This window comes from Balaenoptera acutorostrata, chromosome 13, assembly GCF_949987535.1.
Source record: "Balaenoptera acutorostrata chromosome 13, mBalAcu1.1, whole genome shotgun sequence".
In the NCBI taxonomy this organism is placed as follows: Eukaryota; Metazoa; Chordata; class Mammalia; order Artiodactyla; family Balaenopteridae; genus Balaenoptera; species Balaenoptera acutorostrata.
The window spans coordinates 87,978,966-88,000,153 of NC_080076.1; the positions used below are offsets into that span (position 1 = coordinate 87,978,966).

General features: G+C 51.0%; 1 protein-coding gene across 3 annotated transcripts in view; it reads right to left on the reverse strand.

The window, feature by feature from the left end:
• SCARB1 (scavenger receptor class B member 1) overlaps window positions 1-21,188 on the reverse strand; it is a 90,488-nt gene that overhangs the window by 48,168 nt on the left and 21,132 nt on the right. The window lies entirely within an intron of this gene.

Below are 21,188 nucleotides of genomic sequence, written 5' to 3' on the forward strand. Positions count from 1 at the left end.
GTTTTTTATAGAAAACCCAAGCACGTTGCTGAAACAGTGGGGTGAGTTGCTTAAGCTAAGAAGTTGAGTCATGCTTGATTCCTCCATTTCTCTCCCACCCAAAAACCATCCATCAGGAAGTCTTGCTCTAAGATGCACCAAAAATCCATCCAACCACCCCAGCCCCTATCATCATTTGCTCCGACAGATGCAGTCACCTCTTCACTGGTTTTCTCACTTTTGCTTTTGTCCCTAGTCTATTCCCCGCATAGATCAGAGATACCCTTTTAAAAGGTACATCTGATCATGGTACTCCCCCGCTCAAACACCTCCCACGGCTCCCTACTTATCTTGGAATTAAATCCAAATCTCTGACAGTGATCTATGAGGTCTTGCACCATCTGGCTCCCTGCAGCGATGCCAATCGCAGCTCCCTTTGCCGTCTACCTCGCTCACTCTGATCCAGCCACACTGGCCTCACTGTTCCTGAGCCCACTGGGCAAGATTCTGCCACAGGGCCTTTGCACTGACTGTTTGCTCCTCCAAGGGCAATCTTCCCTCCGATGCCCACATAGGTGACCCCCTCATTTCTCAAGTCTGAAGTCACTTTTTCAATGAGACCTTCCCTCAACAATATTTACTGGTTTCCCACTGCATATCAGGCTCTGTTCTAGGTCTGGGGACTCTAGCAGTGAATGAAATGGACAAAGAGACCACCCTTTCTAAAGTAGCCCTTCCCCCATCACATTCTATCCATCACCTGTTTTGTCTTCCCAGCATTATCAACATCGGCAATTCCTACGTATTTGTTGACAAGTCCCCCTTCCCGCTGCCTGGACTGCAGACATGATGGACTAAGCTACAGCAGCCACCTTGGATCATGAGGCAGTCTTGAGAATGGAAGACAGGAAGCTCAATCCCCGTGACTTCACAGAGCCACCCCACCAGCCCTGGGCAGTGTAGTCACCAGAGAAAGGTCCATTAGACTCACAAGGAGATCCTACACCATACACCAAAAGGGCTAACATGAAAAAGACTGACCAAAAAAAAAAAAAAAAACCTATTGGGATAAATAAGGAGTATGTGATTAACAGTTACACACTACTATATATAAAATAAATAAGCTACAAGGATTTACTGTATAACACAGGAAACAACATTCAATATCTTGTAATAAACTATAATGGAAAATAATCTGAAAAAAATATACATATAATAATAATTAAATACATATATATAACAGAGAAAAAAAAGGATAAGAAAAAGACTGACAATAACAAATGTCAGCAAGAATGTGAAGCAACCAAGAATGTTCACACACTGCTGGTGGAAGTGTAATTCGGTACAATCACCATAGAAAGCACTGTGGCATTATCTCCTAAAGCTAAATAACGCAAATGTCCACAAACAAGTGGATGGATGACAAATGGGGGCACCTTCATACAATGGGACGTCACCCAGCAAAGAAAGGGAGTGGACACAGATGAACCGTACGAGCACAACGTGACGAAGAGATGCTCGACACCCAGGAGACCTTGCTGTATGAGTCCGTTTATGTGCTGTTCCAGGGAACGGGCAAAGCTAATCTCTGGTGACAGGGGTGGGCGTTGACAGAAAGGGGTGCAGGAGAGCCTTCTACAGGTGATCATGGCAAGTGTGCACACCCACGTAAAAATTCATCAACCTCCACACCTAAGGTTGTGCACTTTCCTGTACGGATGTTAAATTTAGATGGTTTTTTTTTTTTTTTTTTTTTTTTGGCTGAGCCACACAGCTTGTGGGATCTTAGTACCCCAACTAGGGATCAAACCCGTGTCCCCTGCAGTGGAAGCACAGAGCTGTAACCACTGGACTGCCAGGGAATTCCCTAAATTTAGATTTTTTTAAATGAAAAAGAAAATTAAAGCAAAAAATGTTCATATGGAGGTGAGTGCTTTTAAGCCATTTATCACTCCCTCAAGGGGCGCCTCAGCCCACAAAGGCTCAACAAGGGGGCTGCGTTCCATCAAATCTGACCTCTGAAGCTCTCCGCCTGCCCCCTGAAGAACAGCGAGGAGACTGCTGGGGGCACGGCGTGGGGGGGGGGCCGGGAGCGCCCCCCCCTACAAGCAAGGAGACCCAGCCCTACGTCTGCAGCGAGCTGCTCCCTACCTCCTAACTTCCTGCCCTTCTCCACCTACCAGCAGGGGCCCGACACAGCTTCCTGTGCCTCGGCTTCCTCATCTGTAAAAAGGGATTGGAAACAGGACCCACCTCAACAGGGGCGTCATGTTGACATAACGGGATGAGCACGGCACTTGCCCTCTGTGCACTTCCTCCCCAGACCCAGAAACCACAGTCGAATCATGAGAGAAGAAACATCTGACAAATCCCAGTAGAAGGGCATCTGACAAAACCCCTGACCAGCGCTCTTCAAAATCGTCCAGGTCACCAAAACCAAGGACGGTCTAAAAAACGGGCACGGCCGACAGGAGCCTAAGGAGATACAATGACTCAGTGTGACCTGGTGTCCCGGACGGGATCCTGCGACAGAAAAACGAGATGAAATAGAAATTAAGGAAATCCCAACAAAGTGCCGACTTTAGTTAACACTAATGTATCACCACTGGTTCATTCGCTGTAATAAATGGACCACACTAATTAAAGACGCTAACAATAGGGAAGGCCAGGTGTGAGGTACACTCTGTACTATCTCCTCCATTTTTCTGTAAATCTAAAACTGTTCTAAAATAGGAAGCTATTGAAACACAAAACAGGACCTATCTCACAGGGCCACCGTGAGGTTCAAATCAGTGCCTGGCCAAGTCACATCAGAGCTTGACGCAAAGGAAAAATGTGAGCCCCTAGATACATTTTTTTTCCAGAACATTAAAGTCGTTGAAAAAATACTGAAATGTTTAAAAGTAGATATATGAAAAGAATATGATTTTACGTTTAAATATTTTACTTAAATGGGAAGCAGAATTTGTTATAATTTTACTTCCCTGGCTTTAACGGAAGCAAATTCATTGCATTCGTTTCCTATTGCCGCTGTAACAAATTATCGAAAACGTACCAGCTTAAAAACATCACAAATTTAGTATCTTACAGTTTTGGAGGTCAGAAGTCCAAAATAGGTCTCACCCCGAAATAGGGCTAAAATCAAGGTGTCGGCAGGGCCCGTTCCTTCTGGAGGCTCTTGGGGAGAATCCAAGTCCCTGCCTTTTCCAGCTTCTAGAATCCTCCCGCATTCCTTGGCTCGTGGCGCCCTTATCACTTCAACCTCTGCTTTCATCATCACACTCTTTCTGACCCCCCTGCCTCCCTCTTACCCTTATGATGACACTGGTCCCACCCAGATAATCCAGGACAATCTCCCCATCCCCCAAATCCTTAATTTAATCACACCTGCGAAGTCTGTTTTGTCACGTGGGGCAACACATTCACAGGTCCCAGGATCAGGATGTCTTTGGGGGGCCATCGTCCCGCCTGCCACACCCACTCAGAGATGCGGGACTTCCTCCCATACAGCCCTCTCCACACCCAGGAGCACACAAATGCCGCGGCAGAGGGACATTTGTTCCTCATGTACCGCTTCCTTTCCAGAGCACCCCTGTCTGCAGCCAACAGGCAGGGCCCCTGCCGGGGACACAGTGGACCAGGTCCCGCCGTGGGAAGCCCACTGTCCTGAAGTGCAGCCCCACGCCCAGGATGCTCGGTCCGCCCCTCCTTGTTTGAATCCCTGCCCTTTATTTGCAGCCCGAGCTTCCTTAAAAGAAACAGGGCTGAACACAGTCTGGGTGGGACTTCGTGCAAGTGCTGCAGTGCGGGCTGGGAGGGACTTTGTTGTCAAAACTTGGATCTGTAGAGAAGCCCCTTTTGGGCTGCAGACGGGCCCCTACCTCCTCCCGAATTCTAAGACCAAAGGACAGTCTGGCTTCACGGTGACACAAGGGTGTCCCTCAGAACAGGAACTGAGACACCCCCCCAAAGAGCTCAGCCAGCTGCAGTGTCAGCTGGGAACACGGGGCAGGAGGGACTGAGGGGCCCTAGAAGGCCAGCCTCCCCTCTCCTGGGGCAACATCAGAACCGGGGGGGGGGTCTCCCCAAAGCAGACCTCCAAAAGCCAACAGGTTCCCACAGGACAGATTGGGGGTAGCAAAGGTCAGAGGACAAAGCGATTCGGGATTCTATGGGGCCTTGGGAAGCTTCCTGGCTGGGCAGGGACCGATCGACCACTGAGCCGCACTTCCTCAGCCCCCCAAAAGGGACCCAACCGCAGGGGGTGGGGACGCAGGGCGCTTCTGAACAGCTGATCAGGTTCATCAGTTCAAACACTCATCTCTATTCCTTGGAATTCGTTTTCACGGGATAACAGCATCGGGGCAACGTCAGGGGCAGGGGGTCTTCTGCTTCATGTCGTTCTTTACCATGCACCTGTTCAAGCAGTGCTTCTCAAAGCGTGGTCCCGGGACCAGCAACGCCAGCATCACCTGGGAACTTGATAGAAAAGCTGGTTCTCAGGCCCCGTCTCAGACCTGCCGACTCAGTAACGCTGGGGGAGGGGCCCAGACATCCGGGTTTTAACAAGCCCTCCAGGGTTTCTGCTGCAGGAGAACCACCGTGTTAGAGACTCAGACGAACCGAAGTCAGATACATGCTTCAGAATAACTCGGGGAAGGAGAAATGGATGCAGGTGGTGGTACACATGAAACCGGAGGGCACGGGACTCAGTGTCCATTAACGCAGGGGAGTGGCACAGGGCAATCATCCTGTTCTCTGTCTTTTTTTTTTTTTTTTTTTGGCCACACCCCGCGGCATGTGGACCAGGGATCAAACCCACGCCCCCTGCAGTGGAAGCGCGGAATCTTAACCACTGGACCGCCAGGGAAGTCCTGTGTTCTCTCTCTCTTTTTCATGGACATTTGGAATTTTCATAACAAGTTTTTTTTAAACCACTTAAAGATTCGAACCCCTCCCCCACCCCCAAAGAAAATGACAGGTCTTCTGTCTTCCTGAAGCCAACTCCACAAACTGTCCGATTTAGCCAGTGGATGAGTTTTGGATCACATGGTATTTCAAAATATTTGAATTTGCTGACAACATCTTAAAAACGGCAGATAGGGCTTCCCTGGTGGCGCAGTGGTTAAGAATCCGCCTGCCAATGCAGGGGACATGGGTTCGAGCCCTGGTCCGGGAAGATTCCACATGCCGTGGAGCAACTAAGCCCGTGCGCCACAACTACTGAGCCTGCGCTCTAGAGCCCACGAACCACAACTACTGAGCCCGCGAGCCACAACTACTGAAGCCCGCACGCCTAGAGCCCGAGCTCCGCAACAAGAGAAGCCACCACAATGAGAAGCCCGCGCACCGCAATGAAGAGTAGCCCCCGCTCGCCACAACCAGAGAAAAGCCTGCGCGCAGCAACGAAGACCCAATGCAGCCAAAAATAAATAAATAAATAATTTTAAAAAATAAAAATAAAAATGGCAGATAAATTCTGGATTTCCGGCTTCTGGCCTGCCTCCCCACGTGGCCCAGCCTGCTGAGCTGAGCAGCAGCTGCTCCTGGTGTGGGATCTGCTCTCCAGGCTACCACAGGCCTCACTGCTCCCTATCGCCTCACACCAGGCGGCTTCACTCACTGGAGTTGCTGCATGGCCCTCACGGGTATCTGAGTTTGCAATCCCTGTCCTACAGGAACACAGGATGAGAACATGGTACTCATTCATTCATTCCGACCCTGCCTGAGCATCTAATATGCTCAAAGCTGGTCCTCAGTGCTATGGGGGGCAAAGTTCATCGGAGAGGAGCTGAGCAGGGATTTGAAAAATGACAGGTTACTCACAAATGACTCAGACACGCAATAGGAAGAGCTCAGCTCATCAAGTGTATTTATTGGCAACCACTGGCCAGCACCAGAACATCGTTTAACACTGGCAGGACTGTCACTAGGTACAACCACTTTGGAATACTGTTGGGGCACGAGCTACTAAAGCTAAAGTCCATGCCCTACATCCCAGTAATTCCATTCCTGGGTATTACCTAAGAGAAATGAAAACACATGTCCACACAAAGACTTGTACACAAATGTTCCCGGCAGCTTTACTCCTGGTAGCCTCAAACCAGAAACAACCTAAATATAAACCAGACATCACTGTATATTCACATAGCAGTGAGAAAGAACAGCCATGTGCAACGTGGATGGATCTCACAAGCCTAATGTTGAGCAAAGAAGCCAGATCACAACAGTACCCGCTGGGTGATTCCATTTTGATAAAGTACAAAACCAGGTAAAACTAAGCTATGCTGGAAGAAGTCAGGGTAGCGGTCACCCTTGGGGCTGGGTAGCAACAGGGGGGAGTGCAAGGGGATTCTGGGGGTGCTGCTGATTACTTAGGGATGTTCAGTTGTGAAAGTTCTGCCTGCCCGACATGTACTAGGCTAACATTGACAATGATGCCAGCATTTACTGGGTGCCAGGCAATGTGCTAAATAAGCATTCGACATGGCAGGCCCAAAGGCCACCTTTATCCCCTCCTCCCACTAAGTGAACCCTGACTTGCTTCTAGTATTGGGGAGAAAGCCCTAAATCTCAGAGAAAATGGGCCCAGACTGTAGTCCAGGCCCATAAGCCTGTCTAACCAATGAGAAGGAAAAGGAAGTCTGCTGGCAGCTTCTGAGAAAAAAAAAGATCCTCTTCCAATAAGAGGAAGAACTGAACAGAGCCCTCCCATTGCACCATCCCTCCTTCTGGCTTTGAATGATGTGTGTGACAGTGTGATGTCCAGCGCTGTGGCAGCCATCATGAGGCTATGAGGGCAAGGCTGAGAGAGTTGCATAGACACTGACCCAGTCCCCTGACATCACTGAACAGCTGAATAAATCTGGAGACATCCACCACCTCCAGTCTCTCATGAAGCACAATAATAAACCTCTGGATTATATCAGCCACTTGGAAGCAGCTTTTCTGTTGCTTGCAGCCCAAAACATCCCATTCGATGCAATGCTTGCTTTCATCTAAATATGACAATTAGTCCGTGAGGTAGGTACCATTATTTGCTTTGTTTTGTTGATGAGGAAACTGAGGCACAGAGAGATTAAACTACTTACTTGCTCAAGGGCACAAACCCAGTAGTGACAGAGGGTCCTCAACTCCAGTCTGCCCCCAAAGCCTGAGTTCTAACATTCTACTGCCTCCATAAAGGCTCACCGCAGGTGTGGATAGGTAAGGATCACGGGGAAGGGAGAAGACTGCTGGAAGGTGCACGCAGTTCTGATCCCAGGCTCCCAGGCAAATCAAGCACAATCTCACCCTCCACCCGTAAGCCGGGGCCTCATCTGGACCCACCAACTACACCACCATGATGGGAAGTCCGGGCAGTCTACCTGTCTGTGCTCTTTAGGACGAACAGTCTCCCCCAGGGCTGACTTCTGCCCCACTTTCTCCACATAATTCAGGCAGAGGACAGCCCTTCCTTCAAACACCGCAATTTCACCCCAATAATAAAGCAGCCTGTTTGCACACAAGAAAGGGCTCCGCAAACTACGGCCTGCGGGCCACATCTGGCCTGTTTCTGTTCATCCCGGGAGCTAACAACGGTTTTACATTTTTACATGTTTGCAAAAAAAAAAAACAGAAGGCTACTAACTCAAGACACATGCAAGTTACATAAAATTCACATGTTGGTGTCCACAAATAAAGCTGTCGTGGCACTCAGCCAGCCCCCTCACAGATATATCGTCCACGCAGCTTCTGCACCACGGCTGCGGAGGTGAGAGGCTGAGACAGAACCTGTTTGGCCCGTAAAGCTGAGACTATTTACTATTTGTCCTTTACAGAGAGTGTGCCAACCCCTGTCCTCTGCCCCTTGGTCCCCTGACCGGCCACCTGGAGACGTGAGTACCTCCCCTTCCTCCTTCGTGGCAGCACCGAGAATCAAGTGACAAGGACATGCACTGCTCTGAAGAAGGCACCCCGGTGTAAACGGGCCACAAGGACGCTTGCTAAATGAGCTTTCCGCCACTCACCTTGGCCCTGGTTCCAGAACGCGTGCGGAAGCTTGCCAAGGTCTTGTAAGATGGTGCAACGGTGGTTTGAGCCTGGAGGAATCAGAGGCTCAGGGCTGCCTCCTCCAAAAGCTCAATCTTTTGCAAGAGGCTCAGCGTGCTGTAATCACCCCGGCCAGGGGCTGGGCAATCCGGTCTACCACCTACAAACCCGAACCCGATCCTTGACACCCGGACTGGCGGGGCGGGGGGAGGGGCGGTAGGGGGACCGGTACTGATCCCCCCTCAGGTTAAACCCCATCATGACTTTTTTTTTTCTTTTTTTTTTGGCTGGGCCACTCGGCACGCGGGATCTTAGCTCCCTGACCAGGGATCAAACCCACACCCCCTGCAGTGGAAGTGTGGAGTCCTAACCACTGGACCACCAGGGAATTTCCCCCATCACTTTTTAAAATTGTGGTCAAATACACATAACAGCACAGGTACCATCTTTACCATTGTTAAGCGTACAGTTCAGTGGCATTAAGTACATTCACATTGTCGTGCAATCATTCCCACCATCCGTCTCCAGAAATTTTCATCTTCCCCAACTGAAACTCTATTCCCATTAAACACTAACTCCCCTCCCCCAGCCCCTGGCGCCCACCCTCTATTCTCTGTCTCTATGAATTTGCCCCCCCCCCATAGGGACTTCATATAAGTAGAATCACACAATATTCTACTTCATATAAGCAGAATCACACAATATGTGTCTTTTTGTGACTGGCTTTTTTCACTTAGCATAATATCCTCAAAGTTCATCCATGTTATAGCCTGTGTCAGAACTTCTTTCCTTTTTAAGGCTGAATCACATCCCAGTGTATGGATGGACCCTATTCTGTTCATCCATCCATCTAGTGATGGCCTCTTGGGTTGTTTCCACCTTTTGGCTATTGTGAATAGTGCTGCAATGAACATGAGTGTGCAAATATCTCTTCAAGTCCCTGCTTTCAATTATTTTGGATATGTACCCAGAAGTAGAATTGCTGCATCCGATGGTAATTCTATGTTTCTATTTTTTGAGGAACTGCCAGACTTTCCCACAGCAGCTGCACCATTTATATGCCCTCCAACACTGTACAAGGGTTCCAGTTTCTCCACAACCTGACTAATCACTGTTGTTTTTTGATAGCAGCCAGCCTGGTGGGCACGGGGCGATGGTTCAATGCGGTTAGGATTTGCATTCCGCTAACCATGAGTGATGTGGGGCACTTCCTCGTGTGCCTGTTGGTCACTTGCATATCTTCTTCGGAGAAATCTCTATGAAGTCCTTGGCCCATTTTCTAATCAGGTCAGTTTCTGTTGTGAATGAGTTGTCCCACCAAGAATTTAGGACCAGATTTACGGCCCACACTTTTCATCTGCTCTTGACTGCCCTCCCAGATATTTCCATCTTAGAAAACAGCTCCACCAGCCACTGAGTCCCTCAAACAGAAGTTCAAGAGACTTATTTCTCTCCTCCCCTCCCATCCCAAGTCTAATCCATCGGCATACCTGGTTCACGCTCCCTACAAGAGGAATCTTGACTCTGTTCCCTCCTTCCAATTATACTGCCTATGCCCTGGCCCGAGGCACCCACCGTCTTCCCTGCCTCCTCTCAACCCCCCAACACTGCCTCCCCGCCCTGCAGCAGCCAGAGGGCTCTGTAAGACACGCAGCAGATCATGTCCCGCCCCCCACTCAGAACCCTCCACTGGCATCTCAAGGAATTGAAACCCAAATCTCAACTCCTCCCCATGTCCTACAAGGCCCCGGCCTGCCTCTCCCCTCTCACCACCCACTTCTCCCCAAGCCCACCGGCCTGCTTATCACATTGGAGTGATAAGTTGCTTATCACTCCAATGTGATAAGCCACTTCCCACCTCCGGGCCTTTGCACTTGCTGTGCCCTGTGCCTGACGTGCTGTTCCTACGCCCAACTCCTCATCAGCTCCAACAGCCCCTCCTCAGGGAGGCCCTCCTGACCACCCACCCAAAGGAGAAGGACCCAGCCTGGGGTGTCCAGGACTGCAGCTCCCATGCCTGGTACAATGCCCAGCACACAGTACGAGCTCAGAACACACGCGCTGAAGGCTGCTTACGTCCCAAACCACAGAGAGGAGTCAAAGATCACCCTCCCCACGCCTGCCCCCCGGGGTTGAAGGACTTCTGAAACCTCAGCGGGACGCTGCCCCAGCCCCCGGCCTTTCTCCCTCGCCCGCCAAGGACACAGATGGCCAGGACTGCTGACAGCTGTACCCCACTTATCTGGGCTCCCCGGCCACCCACAAGCTGCCGGAGCCCAAGGGAGCACGGAGGTGACGTCATTCTCCCGCAGGAGAGGACAGGGAGGGCCAGGCTGCCCCCCAAGGACAGGCTCCCACACAGGCCTGTGGCCGCAGCCACCTCCACTCCCACCTCCCCAGGCCATGACGCTCCAGGCGCCTGACACACCCTTCATTACCACCGCCCCACTATCCCCACCACCATCCCCACTGCTCTCACCAGGAGTGGGCAACACTCGACGCACTTTGCTCCCTGAGTCCTCACAACGGCTCCAGGCGGTGTATGCTAACATCATCCCACCTTACAGTTGGGGAAACTGAGGCTCGGGAAGATTAGGTCACTGCCCAAGTATGGCCAGTTTTCTGAATCCTCAACTCTATATATACTGCCACATATATTAAAATAATAATTACAGTCAAAAATTATATTTTTTAATTCTTTTCATTATTCCCTCATTTGAGCAGGTAGAAAGAACAGGTGTTGCTAGAGATGAGGAAACTAAGGCAGGAGGCTTACACTGAGCCTAAGGCCAGAAGCTGCATCAGAACCCCGAGGGGCTCCCGACTCTCTGGTTTTCCTCTGTGATGAACACGTCCATCACCCAGGACCCTGGACGGCCTCCATGAACTAAGTCTGAATTTATTCCAAAAGAAGGTTGGTAATTAACAGCCACAAGGCCAGCCTGATGCAGTAGCACTCACTCACTTCCCATTTATCAACCCACTTATCCCTCGCAGCAACAGCCATGAGGCCAGGGCTATGATTATCCCCATTTTACAGATGAGGAAATCAAGGTCTGAAGGGGCCAAGTCACTTGCCCACGGCCAAGGAGCTGGGAAGCATCAACCTGGTGAGAATGAGGTCTACCAAGGAACAGACCTCATCCAACGGGGGCAGCCCCCGGCCGACAGCTGCCGCATAGAGTTCCCAAACTGTCAGGAGTGCCTCAAAATGTAGATTTGGATCTAAATCTGCCTGTCTTTAAATGCTGGCGACCGATATAATTTTTTTTAATACCAGTGTGGACCACACAAAACACCTCTCCAGCCAGGTCTGGGTCTGGGAGAGGCTGGGCTGTAACCTTGGGACAAAAGTGAGGGTTCCAGGTTCCGCTTCTACCACCAGCTGTGTGACCTCGGGCAGGTGCCTCAACCTCTCTGAGCCGCCATGACTCTAGCCAGAAAATAAGCATAACCACAGCTCGGAGAGGGTTATGAAGACAATGAACCTGTACCACACGCAGCTTGGTGCCTGGCACATACTAAGTTCTGCCCCAAAACCTGTGAATGTGACCTTATTTAGAAAAAGGGTCTTTGCAGATTTAATTAAGGATTTCAAAGTGAGATCATCCTGGATTATGCGGGTGGACCCTAAATCCAACGATGAGTATCCTTAGAAGAGAAAACACAGAGGCAGAAATTGGAGGGATGCGGCCACAAGCCAAGGAATGCCTGGAGCCATCGGGAGCAGAAGAGACAAGGCAGGATCCTCCCCTAGAGCCTTCAGTGGGAGCACGGCCGACACCTCGATTTCAGACTTCTGGCCTCCAGAACTGGGAGAGAATACATCTCTATTCAAAACCACCCATCTGTGATCACGTGTTACGGCAGCCCCAGGAAACATATGCTCCCTGAGAAAGCTCCAGAAGGCACATAGGCGTCTCCAGCAGGAAGATTTTTTTCTAGAATGGATCCCGACCTGCACCTTCCTTTGCCAGGTCCCAAGGAAGAGGACTCCTTCCCACGCAGGCCCGTCATCACTGGTCCGGCAGTAACAGGGAAACAGCCCCGTCCTTTGCAGCGCTCCATGTACGAAGCCCGCAGGGCATAGAGGCAGGCCCACAGGCCACAGGAGGGTGAGTTCTGGGCCAGTACAAAGGTCTCCAAGATCCACCCCTCAGTGCCAAACCCAAGGTGGAGAAAGGCATGCAGGGTCCTCAAGGGTGGGCCTGGGACAGGAGGATATCCCGGTCCCTGTGGACACAAACAATGTTTTTCAGGAAGGAACTATTAACCCAAGTTGCCTTTGGAGCCAAGACCCACTGTGGGGAAAGGCAGTGGTGACTTTTCACATTGTGCCTTTTTTTTTTTTTTTTTTTTTTGAGGTTGTAACTCTCTGCACGCTTTCAGTCTTTTTTCATTGTACCCCTATTGTACTTTCCTTATTTTTGATGCCAGTGGGGGCTGTCTGGGCAAGAGCTGGCCCTGCCAAGCACATCCCATCCAGCTGTCATAAGTGACGCGACCATCCGAGGCTGCTCTACCTGAATTTTAATCCGTGGGAGCTGAGAAAATCAGCCCCAACTGCAAAAGAGGACATCGGCTTTTAGAAGAAAATCAAGTTCCCAGAGAACCCAAGAACTAGGACCTGGATTTGAACCCAGAGTTCTGCGGGTCTGCAGGTCAGGCAAACACTTGGTCGTGGGTCGAATGGCGTCCCCCAGAATTCATGTCCAGCTGGAACCTCAGAAGCTGACCTTACTTGGCAATGGTGTCTTTGGAGATGTGAACAAGTTACGGATCTCGAGATGACGTCATCCTTGATTTAGGGGGGGCCCTAAATCCAATGACAGGTGTCCTTATAAGAAGAGGCAAGGACACAGAGGGGACGGCCATGTGAGGACAAAGGCCTCGGAAAGTAATACACACATTACAGTTACACAGCAAGGAGGCCACAGGCCCGCCCTCAGCAGAAGGGGACCCCTAAGCTGGCTGCAGACAGCAAGGGGGTATGCGGGGTCGGCCACATTCCCTCCCCGTCCTGCACAAGGCTGACCTCTCCCTCTGAGCCTTTTCAGCTGAAGAGAGGCCCCTCACATCCTCTCTCCTCTCCCTGCAGCTGACCTCGGTCACCGGGGACCAAAGATTTCTGATTAAACCAAGTCTAAGTCCCGGGATCTATCCCTTGTTTGCTGTGTGCCCCCGCTCAAGCCCCTCAAACTCTCTGAGCCTCAGACCCCATCCCACCACTGACTTAGAAAAGGAAGAGGCCTCAAACACACAACTCAGAAGTACAAATCAAAACAACACCCATCACAACCACACACATTCTAGAATGCCAGACGGTATCGGGCGCTGGAGCAGATGTGGGAGGGAACGGCAACGGCCCTTATGGAAGGCACATTTGATGACACTGGCTCCCTGCCTCCCCCCTCCCGTGCCCTTCGACCTGGCAGCTCCACTCCCCGCACATCCCGAGGAAATTCTTGGGAACTTTAAGATGGAAGGTTCCAGGATGTTTGCTGTCTGGGGGGGCAGGAGTGGACGGAACCAGGTACTAGTCACGAAAGGAATAAACAAAACATGAGGAATGTAAACTCGGAAACCCAGGCAGTAGCAAGAAGCCATGGGCCAGATAAGAATACAGCACCATAGAAAGATTTCCAAGAGCGTGATGGGAGAAAAGTAGGGCTCAGAGCAGGAGTCAGGTACTGAGGGCAGAGGTCACCCTCTCCCCAGGCTCTGGCAGCCCAGGTGCTGCGCGTGGGGCCTGCTCGGCCATGCCCAGCTCAAAGCACTTACCACCTATTAGCCTGCTCAATCCTCACCTCAACCCTACGGGAAGGTGTGGTTTGTCCCATTTTACAGGCGCCTATCTAAACCCGAGACCTGAGGAACCTACCCCAGGTCACCCGCAGGCAAGTGGCAAAGCCAGGATTGGCCCCCATGCCCACCTGGCTCCAGAATTGAGCTCCAGCCCACTGTTCTGTGAGCAGACTCCTGGCACCACCTGTGGCACAAGGACACACGTGTCCTATTTAAAGACATACCACCCAGGGGATGGGTGCCAGGGCAAGGAGGGGTGAGACATGAGAGGGATAAGGGGAAGAAGAGGAAATAGAAGGAGACAAGGGAAAAGAGATAAACAGGCACGTGTACGCACACATCCACAGCGGCACTATTCACAATGACCAAAAGGTGGAAATAACCAAGTGTCCCTCAACTGATGGATGAGTAAACAGAATGTGGTCCATCCACACAGTGAAATATGATTCAGCCATAAGAAGGAGTAAAGCACTGACACAAGCTACAATCTGAAGAACCTTGAAAACGGGATGCTGAGTGAAAGAAGCCAGGCACAAAGGACCACACAGGGTAGGATTCCATTTATAGGAAATGTCCGGAACAGATACATCCACAGATACAGAAAGCAGACTAATGGCTGACAGGGAATAGGGGAGCTGGATGGAAGAAAAGATGGGGAGTGGGGTTTCACTTTGGGGTGACAGAAACATTTTAGAAGCAGAAAGAGGTGATGGTTCACACTGTGAATGTGCTAATTGCCACTGAATGGATCACTTTAAAATGATTAATTTTATGTTCTTTGAATTTCATCTCTATAAGTTATTAACTAAAAAACTTGTGGACTTCCCTGGCAGTCCAGTGGTTAAGACTTCACGCTTCCACCACAGGGGGCATGGGTTTGAACTCTGGTCCGGGAACTAAGGTCCTGCATGCCGCAGGGCAGCTAAGCTCGCGCACCACAACTACAGAGCCCACACGCCACAACTAGAGAAGCCTGTGCGCCGCAACGAAGACCCAATGCAGCCAAATAAATTAATTAATTAACTAATTAATTAAAAAAAGATGGGGTGCGGTTTATTGCAACAACACGGATGGGTCTCACAAACATAATGGGAAGCAAGAACAACAAGACAAAACAAAAAAATACAGAGTATGTGCCTTATTACGTCAGGGCTGGGCTGCTGTAACAAAACATCACAGACTGGGTGGCTTATAAACAACAGACATTTGTTTCGTTCGGTCAGGAGGCTGGAAGTCTGAGATCAGGGTGCTGGCATGGTCAAATGAGGGCCCTCTTCTGGCTTGCAGACTTCTCGCTATGTCGTCACATGGTGGAAGGGGTGAGGGAGCTCTCCGGGGACTCTTTTACAAGGGCACTAATCCTATTCACGAGGGCTCCACCCTCATGACCTAATCACCTCCCAAAGGCCCCACCTCCTAACACCATCACTTTGGGCATTAGGATTTCAACGCATGAATTTTGAGGCATTCAGACCATAGAAATATGATTCCGTTCAAGTGAAGTTCAAAACCAGACAAAACTAAGCCCAGTGTTTAGGGATGTAGATGGGGTAACACAATAAAAAGCCAAGCAAGCTGGGAACAAGTCTCCTCTTCAGGGGCTTCTGGAGGGCAGAGGAGGTTCTGCTTTTTCATCTGGGGATGATCACACTGGCGTTCGTTTTAGTTATTTATTTAATTGCGTGTGTCTTAGGCACTTTCCTTGAAGTGCATAAGATTTCACAATAAAAAGAAATCAAAGTTGAAAGTCCAAAGCAGGAGGCTGCAGCAGGTGGAATCTGGGGACCCTGGGAACAGGCAGTCAAAGGAAGTCCTGAGGCCTAGAGAGTCTTTCAAAGCTGCCAAGGGATTCCAGCTACAGCGGGCTCCTGGCCGAGTAAAGCCACAGTGACCTTCCTGTGCCAGCCAAGAGGCCAGATGGGGCCAGGGGGACCTGGCACAAGAATTTCTGCAAGCCTCAGAGGGACAGGCAGCAGAGGTAAGAAGCCCCCACACCTGCCATCCCATCTCCACCAGACAGGCCCTGACACCCCAGGGCTGCAACGCCTTCCCAGCCCAGAGGATGCGGCGGCATCTGACCCAGCCCATGGCCCTCAGGTCCATGGCACTGGGAGACCAGGAGGGCTGGAGGGGAGGAGACAGGCTGGCCGAGGGCCGCTGGAAGGATCCACACGCCTGGGCATGAGGGCAAGGAATCAGAGCTGAGAAAATGAGGAAGCAGATGGAAGGACGGCTGAGCGAGGCAAGGCCTGATGGAATCACTGGCTTCTTCCAGTCTGAGGGGAGGTTCAAACTCGCCTGGGGGCGCAGGCCTGCTGCAGGATGGGGTCACCCAGCTGGGATGGGGGTGGGGTCCAGGCGCCCATCCCAACTCAGCCAGGAGAGCTCTACCCCCATCTGACTCACACAAGGAGGCTTTTGTGTAGGACTCTGTCGGAAGAAAACGTGCACTCACGAGGAAACAATTAGACAAATCCAAATTGAAAGGCATTCCACCAGAAAAACTGGTCTGGTCCCTTAATAAACGCCAGTGTTGTGAAGGACCCAGTAAAAAGAATATGGCTGGAGGACTGGTCTGGATTAAAGGAGGAGAAAGAAACAAGGCAGCTGGACACAGGACGTGATTTAAACAATAAAAACCAAAAAACTGCTCTAAAGGGTGCTCTTGGGTCAATAAGAGACTCTGAATGTAACCTGAGCATCAAAGAAGTAAATTATTACGAGCTTTCCTGAGGGTGACTGTGGTCTGTGGTTACAGAAAAAAATAGTCTTGTCCTTAAGACACGCACGCTGCAGTATTCTGGGGCGAGGTGTCCTGACGTCTGCAAGCAACTCTCACATGGTCTGGCAACGAGAGAGACAGACAGACAGACAGACAGAGACTGAGAACGAAAATGCAGCAAATTGTAAACATTGGTGGAGCTCAGGAAACGGCTTACAGGAATTTGTTGCACTGTTCTTGCGATTTTTCCAAAATAAAATTTTTCAAACTGAAACATCGAGGTGGGAAAAGAACACTTTCGGCTGCTTTATGGATTATTTCACAAGTTTGAAACCTCCCTCCTGGGAATGGCTCGTACATCCACACCGTGGGATGTTCAGTCATCTAGATACCCAGTCAGAGCTACCCAAGCAACCGGGGAAAGTTTAGAGAAGAGACGCAGTGAGAAAAGCAAGATGCGGGAAAGTGGGCATAGTATGGTCCCGTTTCGGAAAAATGACAGACTAATCCTACTATAGGTGTGTGTATAAGGTTAAGATGATGAAACAGCAAACACTTATGTGACACTTGCCAAGCTGTTATTCTAAGTGCTTTACATGTGCCAACTCCTCCATCTTCATAAGAGCCCTGTACAGGAGATACTTCCATTAATGCCATTTTACAGAGGGGGAAATAAGGCACAGAGAGGTTAAGTTACTTGTCCAAAGACACACAGCTGGGAAGGGGCAGAACCAGGATTTGAACCCAGGCTGGCTGGCTCCAAAGTCTATGCTCTTGGGTCCACCTAAACTCCTGGATGCCAAAACCCTGGCCAAGGGCTAGAGAGAGTCATGCGGGTTTGAGAACCCATGCCTGACCTTGCGACGGTGACATGCCAACACTGCCTTCCAGCTCCCCATGTTCCAGTCTGCCTCATGCCTCTCACTCAGGTGGAAGGTTATCATGTGGGCACACAGGGCTCTCTCAGCACACAGAGGGATGCTCCCAGAGGCCCTGGGGGCCTGGCTGTCCAGGCAGGTCCCTCTCACACCCAGCTCCTAGCTGCCCTAGGTGAAGAAGGGTTTGCCCCAGAGTTTGGGGCAAGTGCCAACAAGCTGGCAGCCGTTCATCCGGGGGACTGTTGATGACAGATGTGCTGGTTCCCATTGCAGAACACACCTGCTGGCGACAGCGATTCCAGATCAACTCCTCTGCACCTGTACCTGGGCGGATTCCGACAAAGGTCAGAGTCTTTACTCATCCCTCCTCTGTGCCATCCCCTCCAGGGCACAGCACTGGCGCCTCCGCCCGGGGCAGACAAAGCCTGCACTTGGGCACACCCCAGCCCTGACACCTCTCCCAGTTTACAACAAACACCTCTTCCCAATCCTGCCAGGAGGTGGGTGCGGACCGGAATGCAGACAGGGGACCCTGGGGACTTTCTGCCTGAAGAATGCTAGCTAATGACTTGCTTTTACAACTACTTGGCTTCTTCCAAGCCCTGTTCCAGGGGCCCATCTGACTTCCACCTACTTCCCCCACCCACCTGAGACAGTCTTCCCTGCCAGTACTCACTGCTAATTTGCTCTGTGGCCTTACTTAAATCTTTGCTCCTTTTGGGTTCTGGTTTTCCCAGAGAAAAAATAAAAGATGGAACTGAGTAAAACCCAAGCTCCAGATCTAACAGTCTGAGTTTATGAAACCTTCCCTGATACACACAATTAGCTGAGAAGCTGCCATCCCCTCCAGAGGTCTTGGGTCAAGTCAAAGAAAAGAATCTCTAATACTATAATAACAAGACACAATGAGATGAAGTGAGGAAGCTACTCTGGGGAAAAGGGTACATCAATCATTTTTGCTGCCTGTCACCCTTTCCTCCTTCTGCTAACAGTGACCCCCCCCCCACCTTTTCCTTTAGGGCACCACCCCACCCCACCTCAGTCCCTGTGCTTTGGGGAAAAAAAGTCCTCCTTCTCCAGCTCCAAGAATGGGCACGTAATCCAAGCCTGACCAATCGGAGCAGTCCATTTCTCAAGCTACAGTGATTGGCTCAGGGATAAGCATGAGAGACAAGCCCAGCCAATCAGAGCCCATGAGCATTCACACCACAACTTTTCCCAGCCACTGGGAAAATTCTCTAATTATCTTTGAAGGTCCCTCCATAAGGTTCCCTTTGGAGACCTCCGGGGAAATTCAAAGGAGCCAGTTTCTCCCCCATGTGGTACAGACGGCCATCTGAGCCCCAGATAAAGCTGCTGGCCAGTGATAACGAAAGCACACATACAAAAAATGAATTTTTAACTCTTGGATCGCATTCAAGCTGGACCCACTATGGGACCCCACAGGAGGAAGAGCAGGGCCACAAGAAGCTCCCTCCCCACCCTCTCTGCACTCTCCAGGCCAACACTAACCCGGTCGACTTGTGGTTTATTGAGTGCAGGTAAAAGATTTTGCCTGGTTGAGCTGATGTGCGATCCTGTACGTACAGAGCAAGTACGTATCACCAGCAAGCTGGACCTGGGTCTCCCAACTCCAGCCTCACGAGGTTTCCACTCATAAGGACAGGAAACGAAAGTGGTTCCACTTTAAGGCTGAACTTGGGCTTAAATGCAGCAGGAGGGAAACACCGCCGCACCCCCAGTCCAAGCCACCCAGCTGAGGCCAAGATGCCAGCATGGGGATCCCTTCTCCTTCCGAGAGGCAGAGCGAGGCAGCCCCAGACCAGCCTCCACGCCTCCCTTGGCCCCTTGGACAGGACAGATGCTCTTTCTTTACCCACCACCCCCAGATGGCCCCAATGACATCTTTGTAAACCTGTGTCCCTTCCTTCTGGCGACTCCGCCTTCACGTTGGGACAGAGGAGGGGTCAATCAACACTCAGCCAGTAGAAACACCCAGTCACTGGAGTCAGAGAGCAGTCTCTGGAATCCAGGCGGGGCTGGTTAAGACGCAGGCCCTGAATCCACGAACACGTCACGGAGAGCTGGCTCCCGGGTGCTCCCTGGCGCCGGGCGCACAGATAGGAGGGGAAGAGCCAGTATTGGAAGCCAAGGAGTCTGGCTTCAAGAATCCATGCTTGGGGCTTCCTTGGTGGCTCAGTGGTTGAGAATCTGCCTGCCAATGCAGGGGACACGGGTTCGAGCCCTGGTCTGGGAGGATCCCACATGCCGCGGAGCAACTAGGTCCGTGAGCCACAATTGCTGAGCCTGCGCGTCTGGAGTCTGTGCTCCACAACAAGAGAGGCCGCGTTACTGAGAGGCCCACGCACCGCGATGAGGAGTGGCCCCCGCTTGCCGCAACTGGAGAAAGCCCTCGCGCAGAAACGAAGACCCAACACAGCCATAAATAAATAAATAAATAAATAATTTTTAAAAAAAAAAAATCCATGCTTTTGAGGATCCCGATTGGAATCCTCTCACTGCCTCGACTCAACGTCCCACCCCAGCCAGGTCTCTGCCCTGGACCAGGGTCCCCAACCATGCAATACAGTCATGAACAAGAGAGGCAAGGCCCCTGCCTCATGGAACCTCAAGCAAGTGAACAATATAATTCCAGAGCATGGTGACGGCTTGGAAGACAGTGACACGGAATGCTTATAACATAGATGGGGTGGGGTTCATGGGGGGAGGGGGGGTCTCTTCTTCAAGAGGTCACATTTGAGCTGAAACATAAGAGGAACCAAACATAAAAGCCAGGAGAAAGGAACAGTCTGTGCAAAGGTCCTGAGGCAGAAAAGAACACAGTGTATTGGAGGAAAAGAAAGGCCTGTGAGGCTGTAGCAGGGCGGAAGTGCAGGGAGTGGAGGTAAGTGGCTTACAGGCCACGGCGGGCAGACGGGTTTCAGACCGGACGCAAGAAGGTTTTCATCAGGGCTGTGAAATGATCCAATGTGCATTATTTTAAAGAGCATTCTAGCTGCGGCAGGGGAAATTGCCGAGAGGGTGGCAGGAATAGGAGCAGACAGGCGGGAGAGGAAGCTCCTGCAGCAGGTGAGAGGCGGAACGGCTGGATGTGGAGGGGGGGCCGTGCAGGGGGAGGGGCGCGGTCCCCAGGTGCCCGCACAGGACGACAACCTGACACTCATCACGAACCTCCCTGTGAAACCACCCTCGTCTTCTAAACATCCGTTCAGTAACTATTTGAGAACCTACCATTATGTGCTAGGTGTCGTTCCAAGTGCTTGGGACACAGCGATGAACAAAAACTAAGGTCCCTGCCCTCATGGGCCTGACATTCTCACAGGGAGAAACAGACAATAAATGATAAACAGGATGCATAGGTAAATTCGGTGGTATCTCAGCAGGTGACGGGACTACAGAAAAAAACAGCAGGGTAAGGAGGGTTTGGAGCACCAGGGAATGGGAAGGGAACTTGCAATATTAAAAAAGAGAGATCCGTGGGCAAGTGAGATCTGAACAAAGCCTAAAGGAGGTGGGAGAGTGAATCACGCACGTGTCACATCAGGGAAAGAGCTGTGGGCAGAGGGAAGAACTTAGTAAGGCATATGTGCCAGTAAGTCTGAGGAACTGCCAGAAGGGCCATGTGCAAGGTCAAGGTGAAGGGGAGGACAGAAAGGGGTCAGGATCAGATGGAACAGGCCTCAAGGGACAACATAAGGGCTCACCTTGACTCGGAGGGGATGGGGCAGGTTCACTGCAGGGCTTTAAGCAGA